Below are 15128 nucleotides of genomic sequence, written 5' to 3' on the forward strand. Positions count from 1 at the left end.
GCAGAAGGGTGCCTTTGGCCATGAAAGATAAGATGATAGCGGAAATAATTCATATGACAGGATTAGGTGTCATTGCTCTAGTAGTAGGAGCCATCCCATGGGTGTCGGCCATGGTTGCTGCAGTTAAAAAAGATGGATCAGTATGCATCTGCATTGTTCCTGTGCATCTGAATAAAGCTCTGATGAGCTTCACCCACTCAGAACTGTGGAGCAAAGCATTGACAACATGCCAAATGCAAAGATATTCACCACTCTGGATGCAAAGTGCAGGTTTTGGCAGATCACATTGGACAAGGAGTCATCCTTACTCACTAAAGATTTGTGAAATCAACATGCGGTTAAACCCTGACAAGTATCGTTTCAGATTTACTGAGGTCCCATATGTTGACCACCTTCTAACCTCAGTGAGTGTCAAGCTGGATCCAGCCAAGACACGGGCCATCCAGCAAATGTCCAACCCCACACACAAGCTGTGTTTGCTGTGATTTCTAGGTATGACAAATTGCCTTTCAAAATTTCTGCCTCACTACAGTGATGTCACAGCTCTGCTCTGCCAGCTTTTACACAATGACATTGAATGGTGTTGTTTGAACTGTCATGCTGATGCTATTGCTCTCCTCAAGGTTATGAACACTTCTAGACCAGTGCTCCAGTTCTTTGATATACATGTTCCTGTGGTCATCTCTGCTGATGCTTCCCAGCATGGTTTTGGTATTGTCTGTTTGCAGTGCAACAAACCCATCAGTTTTGCATCCAGAGCCCTTACAGACACTATACGCTCAGATTGAAAAGGAACTGCTTGCCCTTGTCTTTGCCTGTCAAAAGTTCCATGAGCTCATCTATGGATGCCCAGTGGTGGTTGAAACAGATCACCAACCACTGATCACTAGTCTCCACAAACCTATGCACACTGCTTTGGCACGTATCCAATTGTTCATGCTCAAGCTCCAAAGGTACCATCTCGATGTGGTGTACAAGCGTGGAAAGGACCTCCATGTAGCTGATGCTTTATCACATGCTCACTTTCCAGACTCAGGTGTCCCTGATGCTGACGATGACATGGATGTTATGGAGATGATGTCCTCTCCTCCCGGTGCATGGAAGAGCTGCGTGATGCTACACTCACAGATGACCTTTGCCAACGGTTGTCATATGTCGTCCTGCATGGTTAGCCATCTTCCTCCAGGGAATTGCGTCAATAATGCTTTCTGGGATGAGTTAAATATCTCAGAGGGCATCCTCTTCCGTGGCCAGCGGTTTGTAATCCCATATGCTCTCCAAGGATTTTATGTCTAGTAGGCCCATCAGGGGCACCACTTTGCGACAGGCTAAGAATTCAATGCATTGGCCCTCTATGGCTGCTGACATTGAGCGGGTATCACTGCTTGTGTCCCCTGCAATGCTCTACAGCCCCATCATGCCAAAGAACACTCACTCTCCGTGAGGTACCCGACCTCCCTTGATCCATCATTGCTGCAGATCTTTTTGTGTGGAGGGGAAAAGAGCACCTCTTGTTAGTGGACTCATATCCCGGTTGGTACGAAATAGATTATCTTCCTAAACTGACGAGTGCCACAGTCATTAACAAAGTGAAAAGACACTTCTCTACCCATGGCATACCACGCAAGCCGCTCACTGACAATGCCATGCAATTCATGAGTGGTGAGTTCCAGTCCTTCACCAATGAATGAGACATCTCACATGTCACTAGCAGTCCATGCTATCCACAATCTAATGGACTAGCAGAAACGGCAGTACATTCTGCAAAGCACCTGTTAGACAAATGCTACAGAGATGGTTCAGACATATTCATGGCGCTCCTTATTTTGAGAAATACCCCAAGGGATGGGTTCCCTTCTCCTTCTTAACGTCTTCTGTCAAGACGCACTCCTACCATCAAAACCAAGCTTACACCAACCATTGAGACCAATGTGCAGAGTGCTCTGGAAAAGTCCAGGTTACGGCTCAAAGCCAATCACGACAAAACCTCTCATCAACTGAGACAATTGTCCCCGGGGCAGACCGTCCGCATCCAGACCCCAGTCGGGTTTGACAGAGTCGGGACTGTGAAAGGATTCTCCAACAGTCCCAGCAGTTAATTGGTGAAATCCGATGGTGCTTTGTATGAGCGCAACTGGCGTCACCTCTTAGGGGTGTGTGAGCCAGCACTCCCACCCCACAGAATACCGCCTGAGGGTGTCAAAAGACCTATCAATATGGACAATGGGTCCTCTGAAGAAGCATCTATTGCAGTGCAGGACAGTCCTATACCCTGACCAATAGTGAGTCCTGTTCAACACAGAACACATTACTACCTCCTTTCTTCATCACAAGGTCTTGTAGAATCTCCAGGCCTAATTCTAAATTCCAGGACTTTGTTATGTAACTTTCAGTATTACCAAGTCATGTGTATTTTCACTTGCACACTGTTCTCACATCCAACACTGTCACACTGTCTTGTACCCACACACCTGTTGATTGGTACTTTGTTCTCAAAAAACGTAGGATGTAGATGTATGCTGTGTGTGTTTGGTGGAAGCAACATCACTGCCATCCACTTGCCATTCAGGAAGTGCTGGCTGACAGGAAATACCCGACAGCCATCTTCAGTTCTCAATACATACCACACAGTAAAGACATGTTCTCACAGTTCTCCAGCCTCTGCTTTTGATTTGAACTCAGACAGTTATACAGCTGTCACTGTCATGTAGTTTTTTTGTTTGACCAGTACCGCTTATCCACATATCCATAGTTAAATGGACAGTTGGTACAATGACATTTTCTAGGGATTGAATTACTTTTTGTTTAATCCCCCGGTACAGCTGAGGCAATTCTATTCAGGAGAAATGGAATTGAGATGGAATTTGGTAGTATGGACACATGACCTCAAGTAATCTGCTAAAACTTGATGCATTTATGGCAGAAATTGGACACACATCTACTGCTAGCATAGCTGTCATGGATTTAGTGATCTGCTGTGCAACAGGATGCTGACTGTCATACTTGTTTCCTCTTACAAGCGCTTGCTTCACAGAAAATTGTTATTTGAAACTATGCTTATCCTTTTTACTCCTCTTTTGTATAGAACTATCACCCCCAGCAGCACCTGTAGCACACAATATTGCCTCTTGAGAATCAGGGATTGCATTATGGTTTGAATTTGAAAATTGGATGCTTGACTAAGTACTAATTATTAGGAGGTTGATGATAAAGGTGTTAATGGTGAAGATTGCATGAGGTATCTATATATTCAGCTGCTGGCTAATGCTGAGCTATTTGTTACTGTAAACAATTTTCCACCTTTTGATAAACTACTTGAATGAACTCGCTGTAAATGACGTAACAGGGAGGAGGTGCCTAGATAATCAATGTCCCTACCTCTACTTATTGTGGCGTCACAAAGGCTACAGATGCCATGACAATTTGTCTGGGTTGGGATAAAAATATTCCAAACACAAGAGGTGTTTGTTCTTATGCCCTGGCATGACAATGCACTTATCATGGGCATGACAGGGTACCACTGGTGGCTGCCTTACCTGACCACAATCATCCTCCTCATTATTATCTTGGTTAAGTACAACACATTCATCATTTTCAGTTCCACAATTATCCCTCATCCTGTTGTAAATTAACAAGTTCCAAAGAAGCATCCTCAATTTATTTGTCTAAATCATCATCATTACTACTCATCCTCAAATTTCCAAATGTTTGAGAAATTTTGGAAGGAGGCTGTTCGATCATTACAGTGTCAGAATCTGAAACGTCAGACTCACATATAGCACTCGTGGATACCCTTAGACTCTCCCCGGGATTCTGTGAGTGCCTAAGTTGTTCTTCAGCCTCGGTATTCTTTTCATGCACTGATGTGGCTGTGTTGGAGGTGACAGATCTACACTATGAGTGAGAAGTTGGTACATGGAAAGTTAAGGAAGATGCATGACCATATTGGGCACTCTCTAGTATGTGTAACAGCAGTAGCAGGACCTCTCCTAGCAAAACGTGGACATGGGGGTAAATTTATCAAGCTACGTGTTTGAAAAAGTGGAGATGTTGATGGAGATGTTGCCTATAGCAACCAATAAGATTCTAGCTGTCGTTTTGTAGAATGTACTATATAAATGATAACTAGAATCTGATTGGTTGCTATAGGCAACATCTCCACTTTTTCAAACCCGCAGCTTGATAAATTTACCCCATGGTCTCAGCCTTTTCTTGCCCCTGCGGGTGGTGTATATAATCATTTTTTTGACAAATCCTCAGATTCATCAGAAACGTTTCCCTTAACCCTTACATCAAGATGTTTTCTTTGAGATTGAGAAACAGTGTTTGGATTTTGAGTTTTATTACACTTTCTACCCACATGATCGTTTTTACAAGTAAAGGTTGAAAAAGTACTACTACTGCCAGTACTGGTACTGGGATGCTCTGGATCTGTAGCTTGATCCATGGTCTACTTGAAGTTTCCACCATACCAGGAGAATGCCCAATAAGATTGGGAAAGGAGGTAAAGTTACCTTACAATTCTTTTGGACACTGCTCCACAATATAAGTGTATACAATTGGTTCCTTAAAAAAACCAAAAAAAAACTGTGGCCGAATCTGCAAGATTTTGTCTTACTTATATACAATTAGTAAATGTACGTTATTTTTGTCAAGGCAACAGCTAGATCGCATGTACAGATAACAGCTGATAAAGAGGTTATTAGTCCACATAAATGTTTTAATAAAGAGGGTTTGAAGGTTCTGAGCAAACATCCCGAAATAATATACTGAAACATTGCCAAGCCTGTGGGGCCCCTATGCTTGTGGAGCCCCTGGGAAACTACCCAGCGTGCCCATGCATTAAGACAGTTCTGCTCAGACTCAAAGAACACCCTGTTTTTTGACCGCTTAGTATTAAAGATATCTCAGATACTCTCCCTCACACAACTGCAATTAGATTGAAACACTTGGGATTTTAAGCAAGAAATATTTTTTTTGAGGGGTGTGCTGCTCAAAGTCAAAGAGCATCCTGTTGTTTACTCACTTAGTAGTAAAGATATCACTGATACGGCCCCTCACACAACTGCATTTAGATATTAAACTTGGAATTTTAAAAGCAAGAAATCTTTGTTTTTGGGTGATGTGCTGATCTGAGTCAAAGAGCACCCTGTTTTTTTCTCCACTAAATAGTTCCGATGTTACTGATACTGCCCCTCACACAATTGCATTTAGATTGAAACACTTGGTATTTTAGAAGCAATAAATATATATTTTGTGGAGGGTGTGCTGCTTACAGTCAAAGAACACCCTGTTTTTGGTCACTTAGTAGTAAAGGTGTTACAGATACTACCCCTCACAAATTTGATTGAAACACTTTGTATTTTAAAAACAATAAACATATATATTTAAGGGTTGTGCTGCTTACAGTCAATGAACACCCTATTTTTTGGCTACTTAGTAATAAAAATGTCACTAATATTGACCCTCAAACAGTTGCATTCAGATTGATACTGATACTGCCCCTCACACAATTACATTACGTTTGAAACATTTTGATTTTAAAAGCAAAAAAAGATAACTTTTTTGACCCCTCCATTAGTTTACTACTATACTATTACTACCAGTAGTCGCTGATTTTCTACTCTTCACTCTCACACCAGTTTATCAGCACACTTTCCCAGCAGATTGATCTGTATGCATCCTGGTGTTCCAAGTGTAAATTTTGGCATTGCCCCACAAATGGAGCAATCGTGTCATCGCAGGGGCACAAATTGCGTCATTGAGGCCTCCGTCCAGGAAAACTGCAAGAATAGGTCTTCTATATGGTCACGTTAAATAGAAGATAAGTGTTGTTTTATTGTCATCTTTAATAAAGCGTGGACCAGACGAGGCAGACAGAGGTCATCCGTCCTGTCAGATTAAAGGTATATATGCATATGTTATATGTGAATGTATATGGGCACTAAACTCCTTGTTGGCATATATTATCCCTATAATTTCCACCAAGAGTTACATTATTCGCAATAAATATGATTTTTTATTTGTCTGGTAAGAAAAGGGGAGACTATGTTTGTGCCATATCATAAAGGCTGACTTGTGAAGATGAGAATGTACATTAAAGTCATTCCTGGATACCTGGGTACCCATGTCCATGCTACATTTATTCTGTATCATAAATTTGTTACAGTTAACATTGAAACTAAAAAGTTTGAAGATCAATTCATTTGTAATGTAACGCCCCCCAGTGACTAAATGTGTGTACCCTGGCACTATATGGGCATAGACCCGTATTCATCACCAGACAAATCTTCACATCCGCTCGTTGTTGAATACAGACGTGCGTATACCCGATGCAAGTGCATTTGTCAAAAAAATACATTATGTTCATTTTGCTTTTGGTAATAAATCAGCCCCCCTTCCCGCCATGTTTAGCATGTAAATACCCTATGGAGAGGGTGGCTCTAAATGTAGTGTAACAGTATTTAATGTGACTCAGAGGGGCAAAGATGATACCAGAGAGGGTGTAAGCGAAGAGGCTGCAAGAGGACTCTAATGAGAGTGTCAGATTTACCAAGCAAGCAAGGCTGAGAGTGCACCGGATGGAGAGAGTGTCAGAGACTACAAAAATTCAAATGAGTGTAAGAATCCCAGGAGGGGCAAAGAGAGCACAGCGAGTATGTGTTATAGCCCAAGGGATGTCAGATCCGCAGACAGGGCCATCTTTTTCATTGGGCATGATGGGCAGGTGCCCGGGGGCCCCACGGGCAAGGGGCCCCATAGGCAGGGCTCTTAATTAGAATAAATAATCCTGCAAAAGAAAAAACCTGCAAAAAAAAGGGTCACTGAGCAAGTACAGCTATCTATCTCTATCTCTATATGTCTATATCTATATCTGTATCTCTATACAACTATATATATATATATATATATATATATATATATATATATATATAGGGGCCCCGGTGCACTGCTTTGCCCGGGGGCCCATAATGTTCTTAAGATGGCCCTGCCCAGAGGAGGGGTGATTAACTGTGACCACTAGAGGAATAGTCAGCTGACCTGTATGCAAAAGAAAGAACTCGGTATGTGAGAGGAGTGCACTCAGAAAAAGTTTACTAATGCTTTAGTAGAAGATGTACCAGATGTGGGAAATGTTTAACAGTCTTAATGTGCTAAAAGTATGCTTGTAGTCAGAGAGAATAGAGAGGCTGACCTGCAATGTGCAAGTGGATGTGTGGAACCCAGGGCCACCAAGAGAAATATTGGGCCCCGGTACAGTAACTTTATGGGATCCCCCTGTAGTCGACTAGAAGGGAAACATGTGCTACCAAATAGCAGCGGCGCACCACCAAAGGGGTATGCCCATATTATTGGGGGCCTGGCTGTGTATCAAGGCAAGGAATAATTTTATATATCCTCATTAGAGGTTACAATCATTTGGTGCTACAGGGCTCCCATTGTCGAGGAAAGAAGCCCTGTAGCACTGTCATTACAGAAATACCCAGCAGCTTTACTCATATATGCCCCCTGTGCCCAGCAGCTTTACTCACACATGTACCTTGTGCCCACAAACTTTACTTACACATGCCCCCCATGCCCAACAACATTACTGGCACATGCCACCCTCTGCCCAACAGCTTTACTCACACATGCCACCTCTGCCCACATACTTTACACACAAATACCCCCTCTGCGTACATACTTTAAACACGCATGCTCACTATGCCCACATGCTTTACACACACATGCCCATTCTGCCCACATACTTTACACACTCATGCCTCCTCTACCCGCATGCTTTCCACACACAATCACCATACCCACATGCTTTAATCACACATGCCCCCTCAACCCACATGCTTTACTCACTCATGCCCCCTCTACCCACATGCCTTACACACACCCTTTCTACCAAGCAACTTTATACACACATGCCCCCTCCTCATCGCCCTTCTTCTTACCTTTTTCTCCATCAGTAACTCATGAGTATTTCCAGCAGCAGCTCCAGCACTGTGTACCAGGAGAAACAGCAGAAAAAAAATTAAAGAGGCAAAAAAACAACAACCAAGCAACAAAAAACATTGGTAGACTGCAGTGCGGGTCCAGGCTCCCTGGCATGGGGCCCCGGTAATCAGTATCCGCACCCCCCAGCCCCCCACCCCTTGGCGCCCCTGGTGGAATCACAATACCCAGGATGACCTGGTATGTAATATGTTGTGTACACTAATGCACTTAAACCGTAACTGAATAGTGTTTTGCGACTGTGATTACATCCTCAGTGTAAGTTTTGTGCAGGAGGAGTGAGAAGAAATCTGAACTGTCCTAACAACATCCCGAGACATGTTTAAGCTTTGTGCAGGAGGAGTATGTGGAAATGTATGTGATGCAACCATATTCTTACTATCTGACTAAGATCTTGGCAGCAGGAACTGTGTATAGGTGAGTGCCTCCAATATCAGAACTTTCTTCTCTTTTCTTCTTTTTGTCTATAAACCCGGATACTGTTCTGGGAGAGCACCCCCTATGAAAGGATGAAAATATGAAAGAGGGACATTTTCCAGGAACTAATGTATAAATTAATGTATAAACAATAGACTCCACTGATGCGGATATCTTTTATTTAGTGGATATACAGCAGGAACTTTACTTATTTATTTTAGTGTTTTCTGCAACTCAAGTATTGTGCTGAAGTGAAAAGCAGTGTAAATAAAGATGTCTATTTTGTAACAGAAATTGTGTGGCCATCAAAGGCACATGGGGGGGGTAAGTGGGTACTACTTACCACAGGGTCAGGGGTAAGTGGGTACTACTTACCACAGGGGTGGGGGTAAGTGGGTACTACTTACCACAGGGGCGGGGGTAAGTGGGTACTACTTACCACAGGGGTTGGGGTAAGTGGGTACTACTTACCACAGGGGCGGGGGAAAGTGGGTACTACTTACCACAGGGGCGGGGGTAAGTGGGTACTACTTACCACAGGGGCCGAGCTTGCACTGCAGATCACAAACTTTTTTTTTTTTCTTTAATTTTTTCCCATTCATCAGGTGGGAGGAGCGGGGCTAATTGGGAGGGGCGGGGCGAATCTGTTCGGCCTGTCAATGTTCTGATGAAGACAGGCAGCTAGACAACAAATCAGATTGCTGCCAGGCTGCCTGTCACTGCAGAGCGTGGCGCAGGGCTATTATCCTCTACAGAGAATGTCTCCAACAGATGTTAGAAGGTAAGTACAAGGGGCTCAAAGGGTGGGGGTGTCATTTGTCTGGCATTGTGTATGTATGTGGAATTGTGTGTTTATGTATGGCACTGTGTGTGTATATGGCACTGTGTATGTGTTTGGCTTTGAGTGTGTATATGAATGTATATGGCATTGTGTGTGTGTGTATATATATATATATATATATATATATATATACATATATATATATATATATATATATATATATGGCAATGTTTGTGTATATATGGCATTGTGTTTGTGTGTGTATATAGCATTGTCTGTGTGTGTATACATGGCAGTGTGTGTGTGTATGGCATTGTGTGTGTATAAATGGCTTTGTGCGTGTGTGTCTGTGGGGGTGTATATGGCATTTTGTGTGTATATATATATATATATATATATATATATACACACACATGTGCGCGGCGGCACACATCCATTCTCCTATGTAAGGAGGTGGGGGGGGGGGGGCGCAGAAAGTTGCTGTATTGGGGCCTGAAATTCCTCTTGGCGGCCCTGTTGCCATACTTGCCAACTATTCCGGAATGTCCGGGAGACTCCCGAAATCTGGGTTGGTCTGCCGATCTCCTGGGAGAGCAGGCAATTCTCCCACATCCTGCCCACTTCCTGGTGAAGTGAGCAAGATGTGAGCTTTAATGATGTCATTTAGACCCCGCTCCCCACAACAAAATGATGTTTTCCTAACATGCCACATGACCAGGGTCTCCCGGGCTTTAATAATTAAAAGTTGGAAAATATGGGTGTGGCACCCAATTTAAGATTATTATTGCACTCCACCACCAGGCAACAATAGCTGTGTCCATAATTAACAGGTATTGCTGTAAAATCTGCATGTGCTGGGACCCTGTGGTCACTTATGCCTACCGCTAAAAGCTAGGCAGGACAGAGGAAAGTACAGGTGAGGAAGTGCTTTACACACCTATGCAGCCCAGCACATAGTAAGGGCAGCTATTCTGTGGACTGAACCCATATTTATGAGAATTCACTAGGAGCCAGTGAGATTACTGAAGAACTTTGAATACATTACTTAAGACTATTTTTAAACAGCCAAAAGTAAAGAATGTGTTATAGACTTAAACATTGATGAGAGTAACTATTAATCAATAATGGGTAGCCAGGAATGTTAGAAAAATATTAATGTGCTATATTAGTAAGTGCTGTACTTTTAAAAAGAAAAAAGTAAAGAAAGGGAAAATATTAGAAATGTGCTAGTTATGTTGTGAAAATATATGGAATGAGTGCCATCTAGTGGTAGAGCCTACATTTTCATAAATGCATCATGGCTATTAAATAACAAAACAAAGGACAAAATTACAATGCATGATGATGTCACTAATTGACAACAGACAAATTCTAAAATATATTTAGTTCTCTTGACAAACACATGTTGTTGTACTCTTACTAAGCTATGATTGTTAGCTTGAGGGCAGGGCCTTCTTACCTATCTGTGTGACTGCATTACCCAGTATTTATTTATTATTGTGTTTGTTCCCAATTGTAAAGCGCTACGGAATTTGCTTGCGCTATATAAATAAATGATGATGATGATACAGTAGAACATTTCTCTATATCAGTGAAAACCTATTTGTCCCTCCTACTAATAGGATTCTATAGGGTCGGTGGTATGGTAGAGAAGCAAAGGTCCTCTAGTAGTGTTCTAATGAAACAAGGGACACATGGTTAAAACTGCATAAACTCTTGTGTTTATTCTCTTGACTTGTGGTGTAAAGTTTTACCACCGCGGCAGATAAGTACCAGTAGTGTAGGAAAGTAATACCAGAAGACCTTCAGTATGTAAGGATATTCAACATCATCATCACCATTTATTTTTATAGCACCACTAATTCCGCAGCGCTGTACAGAGAAATCACTTACATCAGTCCCTGCCCCATTGGGGCTTACACTCTAAATTCCTTAACACACACACAGACAGACTAAGGTCAATTTGTTAGCAGCCAATTAACCTACCAGTATGTTTTTTTCTAGTGTGGGAGGAAACCAGAGCACCCGGAGGAAACCAATGCAAACACTGGGACAACATACAAACTCCTCACAGATAAGGCCATAGTTGGTAATTGAACTCATTGTGCTATAAGTGCTGTAAGGCAGAAGTGCTAACCACTTAGCCACGTGTTGCCCAAAATAAATAATAATTTAGGAATTTTGTTTTAACAATATCAGTGTTATGCAAACATAAACCAATACAACACATAGGTCACTGAATAAATATATCTAGCTTTGAAGTTAAGCACTGTGCTTCAGAGAAATGAGTTTCACTGGTTAAATACTTTTGAGATACAACCAGTTGCTAACGAGTTAATCAGACTATCACACTAAATGCTGCTGCAGCAAATTATCTAGACAAATAAATCACAATAGATTTTTGGTGCAATTTACACCACTTATCGCACAAAATCAGTAGAGATGCAGCAATGATTAATCCAGTTTGTTCAGGTTATAAACTTTGGCAGAAATGACTGTAGGTAAATTGTAATCCACAGGTTAAAGCAAAGTTTCAGCTGGACACATGGAGCCTGATTCATTAAGGAAAGTTAAGCAAAAAAAAAAAAGGGGGAGCATGTTTTCTTCTGGATAAATCATGTTACAACGTAAGGGGTGGAAATTAATTTATTATTTTGCACATAAGTGTTAAATACTGGCTGCTTTTTTCATGTAACACACAAATATTTGATAGCTTTATTTTGACATTTCGATTTAAGGTTGATCTAGGACATGCCCTACCCCAATTATAAATCTGTCCGAAAATTTGGAATTTACCTTTCTCTCCAATGCAATATGGTTTTGCCATGGTGCAAAGTTACTCATTTTTTTGCCTTACTTTCCTTAATGAATCAGGCCCATGACGTTTATTTACTTGTACAAGGTGAAATCAGTTTCAATCACTCCCAACAACTGTGAGTTAAACAACTTGCATTTCTCTCCTCAGCAACTATTTTAGGCAGTTTCACAATAGAATCAAACTTCTGATGCAATATAGACAAACTCTTATGGCATATCATTTCTCTCTATGTTCCTTGTGCACTGCATCAGATGGCAGATAAACTTTAAATACAGCAGATTTGGCTGGAATAATACCTTCCTTCAGACAGCACTATTATACCTCTCCCCTAGCAATATGACAGTCCCAGTCAGAGGTTTTAATAGCACGGCTTGATGTCTCACGTTTCACTTTAATAACTTGAACATAGCAAAGCAAAATAAACCATAAACTTATCAGTCTTTAAATGAGTCCTGCTGCCATCTCATGGGCTGTAATAATTTGGTCTTTTCCTGTACTCCAAAGATGCTTCCTGGACTGGCTTTTACATACTTTGGTTGCAAACATCCCTCAGGACAATAGTTCAGCAATAGCATTCTGTGGCTCTTTGTGGGAAGATCCTTCACTACATCAGTCAGCAGTCACTCAGCATAAATAGCAGCCACAGCCCACTAGCTTCCAATAGTCCATTTTTGTCTCCTCCCCTTTTTTTCCCCAATAATTTCTTGGAGCCTTCTAGTATATTCTGGCACCAAAGTGCCCATTTTTTGCAGGCTTTTAACAACCTGTTACAGTGTCTAGCTTTCTCTCCATGCTTCTAGTGCAGTCAGGGGCTCTAGTGTGCAGCCTGGGGCTGTAGTTTGCAGTTTGTCCACCACAAAATGTCAGACACAATTTGCATTGAACTTCCCAGAAGCTCTCTGGGAAACTGTAGTTTTCTGAATGATTGCATACAACAATATACCTGTGATTTGCAGGGCATTACATAATAATTACTAACATTGCATTGTCTCACAGAGTGGGTTTACCCACCTCATTTCCATTTAACAATTCTCACCACCTTTTATTTCCCTAGTTTCATTATATGGGAGTGTTGCAATAACAGTCCTTGTTATTGCAGGGCCTTCTCACCACTTTGTCTGTTTTACCCAGTTTGTTTATTACAGTGTTTGTCCCCAATTGTAAAGCGCTACGGGTCATGTTGGCGCTATATAAATAAATGATGATGATGATGATGATAAAGAGTTATAATATCACACATACTTACCTCTCAAACTTCACAAACTTAGCCGCTGGATTCCGTGCAGAGGAAGGAGAGAGAGCACACTACATGCTCTTCTCCTCCTTCTGTGATTGGCTGTGACACTCTGACATCCCTGCGTTGTGCAGAGGAGGTCACATGATGTGGTTGTCGTTGAACAGCTGAATGTCTTCTGATCTGCCGGCAGGTTCCCTGAGCATTATGCTTCGTGATGCTACCGACCAGGAGCCACATTTTAAAGATCCAAGAGGCACATGTGGCTTGAGAGCCGCGGATTGGTCACCTCTGCTCTACACAGTGGAGAAAGCCATTTTAAGGTATGTACCAAAAGCTATGAAAATACAGCCTATGCATTTACTAGGAACACCACTACGGCACTGTTTCCTTATGTATTGATAATATTGGCTACATTCTTATCACTTGCCATAAAGTGGTTATGTACCTGATGGCTTCTACACTGCATTCTCATAAAAAATGGATCGGATCACAAAATTCCTCAGTAGTATTAGACAGAACATGAAAAGTTTTATCAGCTCAATGTCTTAATTAGAACAATAATAATAATAATAATAATAATAATAATACCACAGGTCTATATATAAGGATGTAACATTGTGATTCCATCGAGCTGACATCAGGCATCTGGCTGCAGTAAGAATGTGGATTGTTAATTTTTGGACAGTCTTGGAGACCTATGGAACTGCTAGCCCTAAACTTATAATCACTGAGTCAAATAGAACAGCAACAATACTAATAGATCTTATAAAAGTTAAAACTGGCTTTACATACACTACAAATGGCTAGACAACTGTTGTCAGGATTTGGGTAGAAATATTTCCACACATAAGAAGTGGCTTTTTTGGTCTTATGTCCAGGCATGACAGAAGAGCAGCAGCAGCAGCTGCTTGCTGCTCCTGCTCTTCTGTGTACTGCTGTGAATCCATTTGCATAACACCCTACACTTATTAGTGCAAATTCAGAAAAAAGCCTGTAGATTAGTATTTCAGCAATGACAAAATTACCAAGGCAGCTCTTCTATTTGGGTGTATATTAGACCCTACACCTATTAGTGCAAATTCAGAAAAAAGCCTGCAAGGACTTGTAGATTAGTATTTCAGCAATGACCAATTTACCAACGCAGGTCTTCTATTTGGGTGTATAATAGACCCTACACTTATTAGTGCAAATTCAGAAAAAAGACTGCAAGGATTGGTATATTAGTATTTCAGCAATGACAAACTCAGCAATGGAGCTCTTGTCTTTGGGTGTATATAACACCCTACACTTTTTGGTGCAAAATTAGAAAAAAAGCCTGCAAGGACTTGTATATTTGTATTTGTATTTCAGCAATGACAAATTCAGCAATGGACCTCTTGTCTTTGGGTGTATATAACACCATACACTTTTTGTACACTACACCTACTCTCTTTCGGAATCTATCCTACCCCTTCTGTATCCCTCTCTCAAATGGCGCTAGATTGCAGTGGAGGACGGTATTTATACATTCCAAAACTCGCGAGATCCGACGACGTCACAATGACGTTTGCCTCGATTTGGTTTCCAAATTGGTGCGAAAGTACAGAGCCGACTTGGCTCTGTACTCGGATCCCCTTAGTTCGTTTGGGCTCGGTTTTCAGGAAACCGAGCCCGCCCATCTCTACTTTTAACGCGGCTGCCTCTCGCACACCCTATACTTTCAATAGACCTACTAACGGACCGCAAGAGGACCGTTTCATGAGAAAAACCTGAGTGTTAAAAATGGAATTGAATCGCGGGTAGTTACCCCGTTCGAAAATTATAAAAAACAGCGTTAAAATGACGTAACGCGGTCAAAAATAAAACTCGCTGACAATTGAATACCTGCCATA

Source organism: Mixophyes fleayi, chromosome 6, assembly GCF_038048845.1.
Source record: "Mixophyes fleayi isolate aMixFle1 chromosome 6, aMixFle1.hap1, whole genome shotgun sequence".
Lineage (NCBI taxonomy): Eukaryota > Metazoa > Chordata > Amphibia > Anura > Limnodynastidae > Mixophyes > Mixophyes fleayi.